General features: G+C 32.9%; 1 pseudogene; it reads right to left on the reverse strand.

Moving 5' to 3' along the window:
- Nucleotides 1–593: 593 nt before the first annotated feature.
- On the reverse strand, nt 594–8,830 carry LOC125103296 (60S ribosomal protein L23a-like; annotated as a pseudogene).
- Nucleotides 8,831–15,329: the final 6,499 nt, after the last annotated feature.

The following is a 15,329-nucleotide window of genomic DNA, read 5'->3' on the forward strand; positions in this document are numbered from 1 at the left end:
ATTTTATTATCTATCAACCATTTATCTATCATTTATCTATCTATTTATCTATCTAATTTTTTTCTGGTTCCAAAAAAATAGTCATCACCTGCTTTTGGCTAACAGGAAACACATAGAAATTTCTTTTATAAACATCATCATTCCATTCTAAGCTTTCCACATTTATTAGAAGAGTTGTGTTTTTTTGTTTGTTTGTTTTGTTTTGGTACAGCCATGTAAGAATAAATGTAAATCCCACACCAGACATCCATGCAGTACTGAAGAAAATTCCATTTCATTTTACACAAGAATACTGTATTACCTACTTTGAGCAGAAATGTAATCATATACATTTTTAACAGTTGTATAAAATTGAAGGAGTGAGTTTTAGTTCAGATTCCAGTGAAAAATTAACTTTCTGCAAAAGTCACTTAAAACAACCTAATTCAAATTTATGAGAAAAAGTAGATTTTGTTGGAGATCACAGAAGACAAACAACACTTTTATTAAAGAGAGTCATAGAGCTGCAGAATAATACAGTTTCAACTACGTGGGTTAGGTTAGCAGTAAGGCTTTTTTTTTTTTTATCATGAAAAAACTGTATTTAGATTTAGCCAGCTGGACTCCGTTTAGATGATCCCAATTTTGTTGGCAACATCCAAAGCATCATAGTCAGGGGCCAGCCGAACCTATGCCTTCTTCTCTCCATCAGGCCTGATTAAGGTGTTGACCTTGGCTACATCAATGTCATAGAGCTTCTTCACAGCCTGTTTGATCTGGTGCTTGTTGGCCTTGACATCCACAATGAACACAAGTGTGTTGTTGTCTTCTATTTTCTTCATGGCTGACTCAGTAGTCAGGGGGAACTTGATGATGGCGTAGTGATCAAGCTTGTTTCTCCTGGGCGCGCTCTTTCGAGGGTATTTGGGCTGCCTTCGGAGACGCAGAGTCTTGGGTCATCGGAGTAGGTGATGTGCGGATCTTCTTTTTTTGTGACTGTGGACACCTTTCAGCACCGCTTTCTTGGCCTTCAAAGCCTTTGCTTTGGCTTCGGCTTTGGGAGGGGCAGGGGCTTCCTTCTTAGCTTTCGGCGCCATCTTCGTAAAAGGAGCAGTAAAGCTTTTTATGCAGGTACTTTTTATGTTGAGGATGAAGTGTTCAAAACAATGTCATAAAAAATACTTGATGGTTGATCTCCAGGAAAGTGGGAATATAAGGGCACATCTCATTTGAATAGACTATTTCATATACACTGAAGAGAGACAGCTACAACCTCAAACACAATCTCTGAATAATAGCTGATAAATAACAGTGAAACATCTGTAATTCACAGCAGATCCAGAAATTTATACTTGATAGTATGCAGTGTGTATTTCATGACACAGTGAAGGGAGTAGGAAATAGGTGGAGGAAGTTGCAAGGAACCCTGCTGAACATGTCCAGTTTGCAGGCTGAAGAGTAGACCAGCTATGAAAGAAACAAAGCAGACCTTCTTCCAGAATGGAAGGAGTGCTTAGGAACTAGGTTCTGTCTGCCATTTTCTTACGATGTAATGGCTTCTTTATTATGAATAATGTTTAGAAATGACACTTAACCATAAAATAATATATGTCAGTTATCATAAAATGTTCAGCACTGTGGATCAATATTTAAAATGTTGAGCAACCTGCCCAAAATAAAAGCCTTTAGTCCAATATCATGTACAGGTATGAATTTTCAATGCATATTGTCTATGTTATGAAAATGTAATGTAGTACTTAATATCCAAACTACTCTAGAATCGCTAAAATACCCAAAACTCTTGGCAAACAAACCCTAAACCAGCCTTTGCAAATATTTTCACAATACCTTAGCATTGTGCTGTGTGTATGTGTGCATGTGTATGTGCATATGGAATCTGGGAAGTACTGAAACAAGTGAATACACTAATGACTGAGATAATATAAAGGAAAATAGCCACAAGTTATTTGCTAACATTAGTATAAATGATTTTTGCTAGTAAATTAGAACTCTTTAAATCAAATAAATCCTGCAATATAACAACATCTGATAACAAACCATAAAATCTCATGTTAATATTTATATGAGAAAAATAGAAAACATAAAAAAAAGAATGCAGAACTATGAACAAACTTAAATCAGGTTTAAAAAATAAGTACAAAAATAACCAGAACCAGAACTTACAACACTACTTTAAAATTCATTGGAATAATAAAGGTCTATAACAAGTTAAATAAATTTTTTCAAAATGAAAAGATGTGGGAAGAGGTATGTCCTTTAAGAGGTATGTCCATTTAAAAGATATATTAATAGTAATAGTAATAATAGTAATGGTAATAGAAAGAAACAAACAAGGAATGAAAATGATGACCAGTGAAATAGAATTGATAACTCAGAGACCAAATAATGTGTTTTTAAAGACTTGACATTAAAGAGATAAGCAAATTAAGGATTTTGTATCTGGTGTTAGAGAGAATTCTCATTTAGAGAAAATAAAAGTAGATTTCAATTGAAAATTTTGTAATATGTATTGTATAGATATGGAATTCAGATCATTAAAGATCTAAATGTGAAAGGTAAAATTAATGTAGCTATTAGTATTACTATATAACTATTTAGAATATATTCAGCCTCATACTGTAGAGAATTTCAAAAAGGGCACTAGCACAAGGTTAAACAAATAAATGAATATATTCATAAAGAAAGAAAGAAATAGGATTCATTTGATTTTATCAAAATCATAGATTTCTGTACAAAGAATGACCACATAAACTCAACAGACCAATAATGGCTTATAAAATGGTATTTTTAATATAGAGAATAAATAAAAACCATGATGAAAATGATTTAAGAAATTTGTGTAGGGATGCCTGGGTGGGTCAGCCAGGTAAGGCTCTGCCTTTGGCTAAGGTCATGATCCCAGGGTCTTGACATCAAGTTCCACATTGGGCTCCTTGCTCAGCAGGGAAACTGCTTCACCCTCTACCTACTGCTCTTCTGCTTATGCTCTTTCTCTCTCTCTCCCTGAAAAATAAATAAATAAAATAGAAAAAAAGACGAAGGAAGGAAAGAAGGAAGGTAGGAAGGAAGGGAGAGAGGAAAGAAGGACTTATGTAAATCACCCGGAAACACAATAGAAACACTGATAAGAATATGGATAGGTAACATTTAGGAGTGAAAACTTGAATGATAGTAAATCTGTGAAGAAATTCTGAAATGATTAGGAATAGAAAAAATAATATTTAAGGCAACAATGAGATAGACCCCAGTTTTCCCCATCATATTTGCAATATTAGAAAATTGTATGATGCCAGAGTGTAAGCAGTCTTACACAACATAATGATAAGAATTACATTCTATTATCTTGACTGTATTCTGTTGGTTAGGAGCAAGTCAGAACTCTTGCCAACACTTCTTGAGAAGCAGTTTATAAAAGGAAGTGAATACTGGAAGGTCAGGAACATTTGTGGTCACCTTAGGGTTTGTCTGTCACAGTCTGTCCTCTGACTCCTGAAGATTTAAGCCCTTCTCACATAAAAAAATGTAGTAACTTCCTCCTAAAATTCTCAAAGGTGATGGTCAGTTTTATATGTAGAGTTGGCTGGGTTATAATCCAAAGTATTTGATTAGACAATAACACAGTGTTCCTGGGAAGGTGTTTTGTAGATGTGATTCATGTCTACAATCAGTTGACTTTATGTAAAGATTATTTTAGATAATCTGGTTGGGCCTGATTCAGTCAATTGATAGGCCTTAAAAGCAGAATGGAGGTTTGCCTGAAGATGAAATTCTGCCTGTGGACTGCAGCTTCAACTCTGCCTGAGAATTCCAGCCTCCCCTGTGGATTCTGGACTTGTCTATTCAGCACTTAAAACCAATTAAGTCAATCCCATGAAATAATTTTCTTTATATATAAAGAGTATTACTAGTGGTTCTATTTCTCTGATAGATGCATTAAGATTCTATCATACAAGAACACGAGCTCAAGATCAACCTCATCATCTCAATGGCATCCAGATACTAATGAGTTTTCTGAGTTTAAGCCATTAAATATAACCTCTAGGGCCCACAATTCCTTCCAGCCTTTGGCCTATGAAACCGAAAAGAGAAGTTACCTGTTCCCAACTTACCCATCACTGTAATGGTGCAAAAGACATAAGATGAAAACTGGATATTTAGGTTGAAAAGAGGAGTGAATGCAAGGGGATTTCTGTTTACTTTCTTCACCCATTAACTGCAACAAAATTTCCCCCTCATAAACTCCCCTCAAATGTACTCTTTATTGTGGAGAACAATTCATGGAGTTATAGTTCTCCTGACATCTTTTCATATCCTATATTGATCTTTATTTTTAATAGCCCTTTTTTCTATGTTATGGTTTGAGGTTACAGATACATACAAAATTTGTGCAAAATTAAATTGCATTGCAATTCCTCATTCACTGTGGTGACTGGGTTTATTTCTGAGAGAGAAAAAATGATAAAGATATTTACAATCTACTTATATTAGAACTATAAATCTTATGCATAATTTATGAAGAAAATTTAAAAAAGAGATCAGGTGATAGTGGAAGGAAAACATCAATATCCTTTTTAGAGGACTTGTAGTTAGAATGTTTCCAGCACAGTTAGTAAAGTAAAAGCAAACAAATACGATAGTGTTAAACAAAAAGTCTACATGGATAATTTTTTTTTTTACAATTAAACAGTATATAATAGAATATATAATAGAATTAGTGTTCCTGAAATAAAAAGCTTGATTCAGAGGTCACAGCATGTTTCAGGGTAATCAGTAAAGAATAAAGAACACAGAGATTTGTTGTTGACATTTTGAACAGGGAGTTTATAGAAAGCCATTTTAGTGAAGGAAGATGCTCTCAGAATTTTAACTTGTGATCTTTTATTTTTCCTTTATCTGCTGTTTTTAAAAAGCTCCAGAGAGTGAGTTTAGATAACTTTAGAAGGATAAGCACTTTTGATTCAGGGTTAGTATTTTGACTTGTGTGTGGGTGAGAAGTCAACAAGGATGAAAGAAACAAACCTCTTAATCTTAGTTAGTCTTTGCACTACATGGAGGCAATCAAATTGCTCCAGAAATGGAAGGAGGAGAGGCAGAAGGAGAGGGAGAAGGAGAGCCCCCCCCCCCCCCCCCCCCGCCCAGACACACACACTGAACTAGGAGCCCACTGCAGGATAGACTGCAGAGTCATGGGATCATGACCTGAGCAAAAGGCAGACACTTAACCAACTGAGACACCCAGGAGCCCCAGTATTCAATAGTTTCATAGAAAATACTGCTTTTAAAATTTAGTCTTATATGAAAAATTATTTTTATATTACTTTTCCAGAAAAAAAATAAAAAAGAGGTGGGATAAGTCTTTTTCATTTCAAAGATTTAAAAGGAAAACAAATGAATGCCATGGAAAGATTCCAGGGATTGGAATGGCATAAGATACCAGCAAATGAGTGTTGCGGGGCGGGGCAGATAGAATGATGAGGATTACAAAGATCATACTGCGGTCCTCCTATGATCCCAAAACTTGCCAACAGGAATTTGGCTTGGGTGGGGTGGAGGTGGGGGGATAGTGAGAGGGAGAGATTAGTTTTGTTAATTTTCTCATGTTTCATGGTGATAAAAATAACTTGATTATACAGTATAAAATATGGGTTTCTTCAGAAAACTTAAGGTAATCACTAGAAGAGGAAAAGAAATACACAAATCCCAAATAGTTAGATGGGGAGAGAATTCACCAAGGGAACACATGAGGTTCTCAAAATCTGGAACCATTATTCATTGGAAATTCTCAAGCCAAATTAGATGGTCTAATCAGACAACTGGAAAAACACCAAGGGCTCATGTCTGTACTGTATTTCTTTTGGGCTGCTGCATTTAGTTGCTATTTTTGTGGCACAAAATAAGCTCTGAGGAAAAATCTTGTATGAACTAACACAACACCTCACACAGTTACCAGTTCCATTTGTGTGAATGTTTTAGATGAACCTGAATGGACTTATGTTAAGTGAAAAAAACTAGATACAGAAAGACAAATATTGCATGATTTTACTCATATATAAAATTTAAAGAAAACACATCAAACACTCAGTAACAGACAGTAGAATGGCGGTTACCAGGGACTGGGAGGAAGGGGGGGGATACTGATCAAAAGTTACAAATTCCCAGTTATAAGATCAATAAGTTCTGGAGAGCTGATGTACAGTATAATGACTATGGTTGATAATAAACGTACACTTCAAATTTACTAAGAGAGTAGATTTTAAGTTTTCTCACAGAAAAAAAAAAAGTTGTGTTTCCTTTTTATTTAATACTTTATTCATGAGTATTTTCCTTGAATAATGTTGCCTACAACATGATTCAGAAATCTGTTTTTAGAATCAATAACTAATTCCTCTGGACAATTTGCATTTGGTTCCACTATAACACAACATATGCATTCCTAAAAATCATTATGGTATGCATAATTGTTTAATAGAATGCAATTTTACTGGAAAAATGGGGAAACATACTAAAAAAAACCTCATCAGTAACACACAGAAAACAAAAAAATAAGAACTTAAGATAAAACTGTGACATAGTTTTATATGTATAAAGTAGTTAACAAGCACATAAAAACTATAATAAATATGATAATCTAGAAAATAAAGACAGTTTGTAGAAGTGGGCATTTAAAGGGTTACAGTTTACGAGTAATTAATTGGTAGAAGGAGGATAAAATTACAACACCAAATGTACATGGGTGTGGCTCACTAATGTACACAATGAACTAAAGTAGCTGATAATTGAAATGTGTATGTGAGCATGTTTTGTATTTTCCTGTGAGGCTCCACGTTGCTGGGTGCAGTTGGCTGCATTCATTTAGTGCTTTTCTAGGATGAAATTACACATGAGCAAACAGGAAATTTACATTATATTTATTTTTTTCCATGATACATCAATTGTATTGGAACAAAGTCATGTAAAAACAGGCATTATAGCAGAACTGACTATAATTAGAAATGTGACCTGAATCATAGACTACATCTTTATATATTCATGAGTCTCCACATTTTCCTTGTGCTTCTTCTGATCTATTTGTTTCCTGGACACTGTCATATAGTCAGTTATTTTAATGAATCGTATCAATTTCTTATTTTTCTTTTTAAGTCCATTCTTGGCTATTATTATACATTTTATCTTCTAGTGCACATTTTAGAATGTTTTTTAAGGTTTCACAATATCTGAATGTGCTTTTATTAAAACAGTGTTGAATGTATAAAATGAGAAAATATATATTTTCACAACATAATGGTGCAACTTTCCTGACTCTTGAGTTTCACACAATGGAACCCACAGGCTTCCTTTAGGCTACTAACCCTGAGATACCAGTCTGTACTCTTGATTTCCTTCATCAGAGCATATGTCCATGTTGCCTTTGAAAAATTGTATTCCCCTTACTATCAGTGAAGAACTAGAACTAGGCTGTTCTAGTATATCCCTGAGAAAATGTTGTCAGTTGTATTGAACTGACAATTCATTCTTGCTGTCTTCTTCCTGTAATCCCTGGGCAGTGAGTGCTCCTGAAAAAAGCATGACTTGAGGGTAACAATTTAGGGTCCGGCTATTTGTGGTTGGTGATATTAAATTTGTTCCAAGGCCACAAAGTAAAAACATCAAGGATATTTGATTCTCTTAAGAATTTAGAGATTTAAAGATCAAATTATGATCAAAGAAGAATAAAACAAGTATAATAATAAAGAAATAAGATGAGGGGTGCCTGGGTGGCTCAGTGGGTTAAGCCTCTGCCTTCGACTCAGGTCATGATCTCAGGGTTCTGGGATTGAGCCCCATATCGGGCTCTCTGCTCAGCAGGGAGCCTGCTTCTCTCTCTCTTCCTACTTGTGATCTCTGTCTGTCAAATAAATAAACAAAATCTTAAAAAAAAATAGATGAAAGGCTAGAATCAGAAAGGGAAAAACTAAATCTGACACAGGTGTCTAGAAAAAAATTCAGAGGAATGACATTTGTGCTAAGTTAAGTAGTAAGCTATGTTTTGGTAAGCCAAATGGAAACAAACATGATAGACTGAAAGAATATCATGAATGCATGTTTTGAGTAGTCATATTGATCCATTTTTTGGAACACAGAGTAGTCCAGAATGACTAGAGCATTATATGTTTAGAAGAAAGTATTGAGATACAAGTCTGAAGTGCTGGGCTGGGCTTAGATAGTAAAGATCATGTGGTAAGCTTGCTTTGGAAAGCACTAGAACAAAATACGTTGGAAGCCATGAAATACATACATAGGGTTATAAGACTTTGTTGAAAGTGGGACAGAGAAAGATTTATTTGTTAATAAAGGAAAACATAACACCTTATAAAGAAATGATAAAACTAAGGAATGGGAATTGATGCATGGCAGTGGTAAGACAGACTCACAGTGAACTTCATGGGTTTAAAGCCTTATTCTACTACATCCTAGATGTTGTTAAGATCTTAAGCAAGTTAGTCAATATTTCTATGCCCATGTTTCTTTATTTTAAAGTGAGGGTGAAGATAGTAATACTTTTTAGATTATTATGAAAATTAAAAAGAAAGAGTTGTATCCTCCAAAGCAGCCAAAAATATATAATGGGGAAAGGAGAGTCTCTTCAAATAAAGTGTGTTGGAAAAATGAGACAACTACATTCAAAAGAATGATACTAGATCCCTGTTTTACACCATATGCAGAAAACAATTCAAAGTGGGTTGAAGACTTGAATGTAAGATCTGAAACCATTAAACTCCTAGAAGAAAACATAGAGGGTAAGTTTTACACTGGACTTGGCAATGATTTTTTTGGATTTGACACCAAAAGCAAAGGCAACAACATTAAAAATGGACAAGCAGAACTATATCAAACAAAAGATCTTTGCACAACAAAAGAAACCATTAACAAAATGAAATGGCAACCAAAGAATGGGAGGAAAACATTTCCAAATCATGTATCTGATAGTCATTAATATGAAAAATATATAACTCTTATAATTTGCTAAACACACACACACACACACACAACTTAATGGAAAAAAAAAAGAAGCACAGAGGAACTAAAGACACATTTTTCCAAAGAAGACCTATAAATGAACAACAGGTACATAAAAGAGGCATAACGTCACTAATCATCAGGGAAATGCAAATCAAAACCACATTAAGATGTCACCTCACACCTTTTAGAATGGCTGCCATCAAAAAGACCAGAGATAACAAATATTGTCAAAGGTGTGGAGAAAAGGGAATCGTGTGCATTATGGGTAGTAATGAAAATTGGTATAGCCACAGTGCACAAAAATATGGAAGCCATTGGGAAGGGTATGTGCTATGGTAAGTGCTGTGAAGTGTGTAAACCTGATGATTCACAGACCTGTACCCCTAGGGCTAATAATACATTATATGTTAATAATTTTTTTTTAAAGTATGGAAGCTCCTCAAAATATAATACAACTACCATATGATCCAGCAGTTCCATTTCTGGGTATATAGTCAAAGAAGACAAAACCACTTTGTCAAGGAGATATCTGCATCCTCGTATTTATTCTAGTAGGCAATTTGCAATAGGAAAGACATGGAAACAACCTAAATGTCCACTGAATGGATAAAGTAAAAAAAAATCTATATCTATATCTATTTCTATATCTACTATATACCATATATATATATGTATATACATATATATATATATGACAGTTTATTGTATAAAACAGAAGGAGGAAATCCTGCCATTTGGGACAACATAGATGTTCCTTGAGGGCATTATGCTAAGTGAAAAAAGTCAAAGACAAATACCTAGAATTTTACTTATATGTAAATTCTAAACAATTCATGGAAACGGAGAACAGATCAGCAAGGAGAACAGATCAGCAATTGTCAAATGTGGTGGGTGTGGAGTGGTGGAATTAGGTAAAGGTCGCCAAATTCGAACTTCCAATTATTAGATAAGTAGGTCCATGGGATACAGTGTACAGTATTTTGATTATAGTTAACAGCACTGTATTTTGTATTTCAAAGTTGCTAAGAGAGTAGAACTTAAAAGCTTTTATCACGTGCACACAATAATTGTAACTGTGAGGTGATGGATGTTAACTAAACTTACTGTGTTAATTATTTTACAATATATGTGTATATAAAATCATTATTTGTATACCTTAAACTGAAAGAATGTTATATGTCAATTATGTCTCAATAAAACTGGAAAGATAAACAGTTAATATACATGAAATAGAAAAGCTTCTGGCACATAGTGATTCATAAATATTAATTTGTATTCTTATTACCATATCATTACTGCGCTTTGTTATCATAACATCATTCTAAGGAAGAGGGCAACCACTTCACTTCTTTGTATTAATGACTCAAATTCATTTATGGATCCCTTCTATCATATTCATATTCATTTATTTCCAATTTTATCTTACTCTGGGTAACTATGAATGCACGGCATGCTAATACAATAAGAATAAAATCTATTTACAAATAAAGCTTTAAAAGGACTAATTAAAAAATATTTTTATCTAATTGGTATAGTTTGGAGTACCCTGTTGCTGACATCACAAAACCTAGAGAAACCCTCTTGAGTCCCTCCCATATTAAAAAATAAAGCCCTTATTTATTTAATTCATATTAAACTTATGCTCAAATATGACTTCTTGATAGACCTATGTAATTTCTTCCTTAAATTTAATTCTTCTTCATTTCCCCAATATATTTAAATGAAAGAAAACTTTTAGACATTGCTTGATAAATAAACTTCCTTAAAGCTATTTATGATAAATGCGAAATTGAACAAATACAAATCTTTGCTTTGGCTTAAATACACTGTAGTAATCAGGATAATTTAAAATGTGACTGTCACAGTCACATTTAGATGCCCTATCTTTGTTTATTTTCTCCATGCTCCCACTCTCTCAGATTATCCACATGAAAGCTTTCTCTGTATTTGTTAATCTTTTCCCCACCTAAATCCACAATGCTGTTTCCTATCACAATTGGCTTCAGAAAATGATAATGAAATTACAAAGAAAGGATTAGGATGATATGCTGAGAATAAAAAACAGACATAAGGACCGTCAAGAACTGAAGCTCCTGTTTATTTTTATGTGTTGGCAATAACAATAGGGAGACCAGCAAAGAAGGGAGGTGAAAAGAAGTTTAAGCCAGCACACAAATACATAAGTAGAATGTTTCTCATATCATATCTACATTGAATGTACTTGAAAATTTTCTGCGGAGTGTTAGCTTCACTTTATAAAAATATTTATATATATATATATATATATATGTAAGCTTTATATATATGTTATTTATATAATATATATTTATATAAAGTTATTATATATAAAGTTTTGTCCATTAGAATTTAATCTTGTTAAATTTATTCATTCTTCAGGATATACCTAATGCATTAGAGTTTGTGGTTGGAGTAATAGATAAATACATATATTAGATTCTCTGTTATATCTTTGTAAGTCTATTAATTTGTTCTTTTATTTACTATTTGTAATCTACAAATTGAGAAAAATTTCCCTAATAAGATTACTTCAGTTATATAGAAATTAGTCAAGTTCTATGACTATTTTTTCTGTTTTTATTATGAAATGGAAAAAAAAATTTGCACATAATTGATGATTTAATATAAAGAAATGGCCAAAATGTGATGGCATATACTCATCCTTTTGAAGGAAGTTTCATGAAATGCTTTACTTTTGGATAAAAGAGTATTTTTTTTAAAGATTTTATTTATTTATTTGACAGAGAGAGATCACAAGTAGGCAGAGAGGCAGGCAGAGAGAGAGAGGGAAGCAGACTCCCTGCTGAGCAGAGAGCCCGATGCGGGGCTCGATCCCAGGACCCTGAAATCATGACCTGAGCCGAAAGCAGCGGCTTAACCCACTGAGCCACCCAGGCGCCCCATTGGATAAAAGAGTATTAAACAAAAAAAAAAGTGTTAAATTTTGTCATAATTGGCCTTTATAATGGGGATGGACAATTTCCTTCTGAAATGGAAATAAATATATTTATATTTAAATTATTTTATAAGTACATATATAAATATAAAAAATATTTTATATTTGTATATTAATTTAAATTTATATTTTAATATATTTATTTATATATTTATATTTATATATTATTTTTATTCTATTTTTATTGAAATATTTATTATTTATTTATATTAGCTTTATATATATCTATATATCTAGATATAATAGATATATAGATAGATAATCTATAATATAGACCACAAACCAATGTTCCTACATGAAAATTTAAAAAGGAAGAAAAAATTTGCAAAGAAAAAACTTTCTAAAGGAAGAAATTACACTAGACAAAACTTCTGAAGTGTGGTACACATGTATATGCTATTTAGCCTTATCCACGTTTTAATGTTTTTTATATATATACACACATACACCGCATGCACACAGATTTGTCACAAATAGGAAATGACTTTAATGCAGGTAATTAAGGCAGAAGTAATTGCATACTGCCGAAATGTAGAGTATTTAACACTGTTGTCCAATGGGATATCAAATTGATATAGGTACAATTAACATTTTTATAAATTGTCACAAAATCTTACATGATCTTGATTTTAGGAGTCATCTCATAGGTACACATGTGTAAATATTTATCTAATTATATACTTTAAATAGTCACAGTTTTTTATAGTCAAGGATATCTCAATACACTTTTTTTAACAAAAAACTTATAGAATAACATATAGACATGAACCTTGCTCCAGATTTTTCTAGTTATTAGTTTATCAAGCCATTGGGGGTAAATTTTAGTGAAGTTGTTCATGATAGCAGAAAAGTAACAGATGGCTGTGATTGAAACAAAATTTTTTTTAAGGAAATAGCTCAATGATCTTTAAGATGACCAATAATCAGCTTATTGATATCAGCTAACTGATCAACTATGTTTAAACATTGACTCTAAACTGAGCAAACTATTTTACTAATTGATTCATACATTTATTTAATTTATAGATTCATTTTACATCATTTATTGAGGGCCTATATGTACTGAATACCATGCTATATGCCGGAAAAAATGTTCTAAACCAGATGTTCTAAACCATTTTTCCTCTGGGTGCTTATAAACTAGTGACTGTTTCTTGAAGGCAGTTAACCTAAAAGAAAAAAGTGATCAGGACTAATAGTACAAAAATAAAAACTTTATTAACCATGTTTAACCACAAGAGACTCCACGTAGCAGGAATGGACAGCACAGAGTGTGGGAAAGTAAGCCCAATGATGGGATATCCAGACAAATGGTAAAAAATGAGAGAGTGGTCCAAACAAATGGATATAGGTTTTAGAACTTTATCTAAATCAGTAATGACTCCTCCTTTGGACAAGGCCTACTTGATTATATTTTTTAAAGCCATGAGATTAAATACTTTTAATGTAAATTAATTTAATATAAATCTACAAAAATAAATTATTGTGTAATAATAAGAGCAGAGATTACTCAAAAAATTACTCCACTATTCCATTACTGTTTAGCAAGTTAATACCAAATCATATTCACTTATTACAAGCACTGCTTTCCTTGTACCACATAACAGAGGAGCTATAGTGTAAATGCCTGGAGCCTGTTGGCCTGGTTGAAGCCTGTCCACCACTTACTAACCTGATGTCTTGAGGCAGGTCACTTGACATCTCTGAAAATAATACAAAGAACTTACACTTAGGGATGTTGGAAGAATAAATTAATTAATATTTGTAAAGGTCTTAGGACTAGACACAAACTGCCACGTAAGTATTATGATTAATTATCACCATGGAAACCCAGGCCTACTGAGATTGCATGACTAGACCAACCTGCTCTCCTGGGGAAGAAGGATGGTAAACAGCAGACTTGACCGACAACTACTGCCAAGCTCTATGACTTTAGAGAACATGTTTTTCAACTGCATTTATTAGCTTCTGTGGAAAGAAAAAAATGGTGATATGTGGTGAAATCCCATCACATCTTTGTTATCTCAATGAAGCATCTTCAGTAGTTACTTCTTTTATTTTTAAGAGAAACCGAAATTGAAAGTAAGCTCAAATTTTTTAAATCAGAAGAGATTTCTCATAGAAACACAGCACAACATCATGTTAATGTTCCTCATTGAGGTATATATAATGTATGCACTATGAAGGATCTTAATTTTATTTGCATAAGAACAGAAGGCAACAAATTTATTTGCCAATCTCATTGTTTTCCCATATTAAAATAGATAAATATAAATTTTTAGAATATCTATTTTTCACTCAAGAGTCACCTAGACTTCCTTCTGTATCTTAATTCCCAAGGTGGAAAATCAAGTTTTCTTTTCTGTAGTCTCCCATAACTCTCTGTACAGTAGAAGTTAATACTATTTTTATTTTAGATTTATCTTATGCATATAAATGATACAGTAGTATCTTTAATATAGACAGCTGATTTTTAAAACCAATAGCTTTTTTCCAGAGGCCTATTTGTATTAGTTTATTTATTTTTATTCAATAATTATTCATATTATACCAAAATTAAAATTTTTTAAAGTAGTCACATTCCCAATAATTCAAGGTAAATAATACAAGGTAAATAATTTTCAAGGTAAATACTTTTTGAACATTGCCTGAAGTATTACATACATTTTTGTAAAAAGTAAAATTAGAGAACAAAGTTATAATTTCACTAATATACAGATAAAATTTAATATCCAAGTGAAAAATTAAAATTGGAGCTCTGTATTTCAACATTTTTCATCTAGTTATGTTTCCCAATTATTTCTTGTAACTTCGAGAAAAATCACTCTACAAACAAAATTTCAGAAGAATGTATAATCTGAAAAATACATCAGTATACAGAAATAAACATATATTTTGTGTGATACATGATTTTCCTATTTAGAAGCTTTTTCAGGGAGGGCGCCTGGGTGGTTCAGTTGGTTAAGCGACTGCCTTCAGCTCAGGTCATGAGTCCTGGGATAGAGTCCTGCATCGGGCATGGGGAATCTGCCTCTCCCTCTGACTTTCTCCCTTCTCATGGTCTCTCATGCTCTCTCTCTCTCAAATGAGTAAATAAAATCTTAAGAAAAAAGCTTTTCAGGGAGCCTGGGTAGCTCAATTGGTTAAGGGTCTGCCTTTGGCTCAGGTTATAATCCAAGAGTCTTGGGATCTAGCCCTCCATCAGGCTCCCTGCTCAGCAGGGAGTCTGTTTCTCCCTTTCCTTCTGCTTGTATGCTCTCTCTTTCCCTCCATCTGTCAAATAAATAAATAAACTCTTTTTTAAAAAGATTTTTTATTGTAAGTTTTAGTTGATATATAATTTATATAATATAAA

The sequence above is a fragment of the Lutra lutra genome, chromosome 6, assembly GCF_902655055.1.
Source record: "Lutra lutra chromosome 6, mLutLut1.2, whole genome shotgun sequence".
Lineage (NCBI taxonomy): Eukaryota > Metazoa > Chordata > Mammalia > Carnivora > Mustelidae > Lutra > Lutra lutra.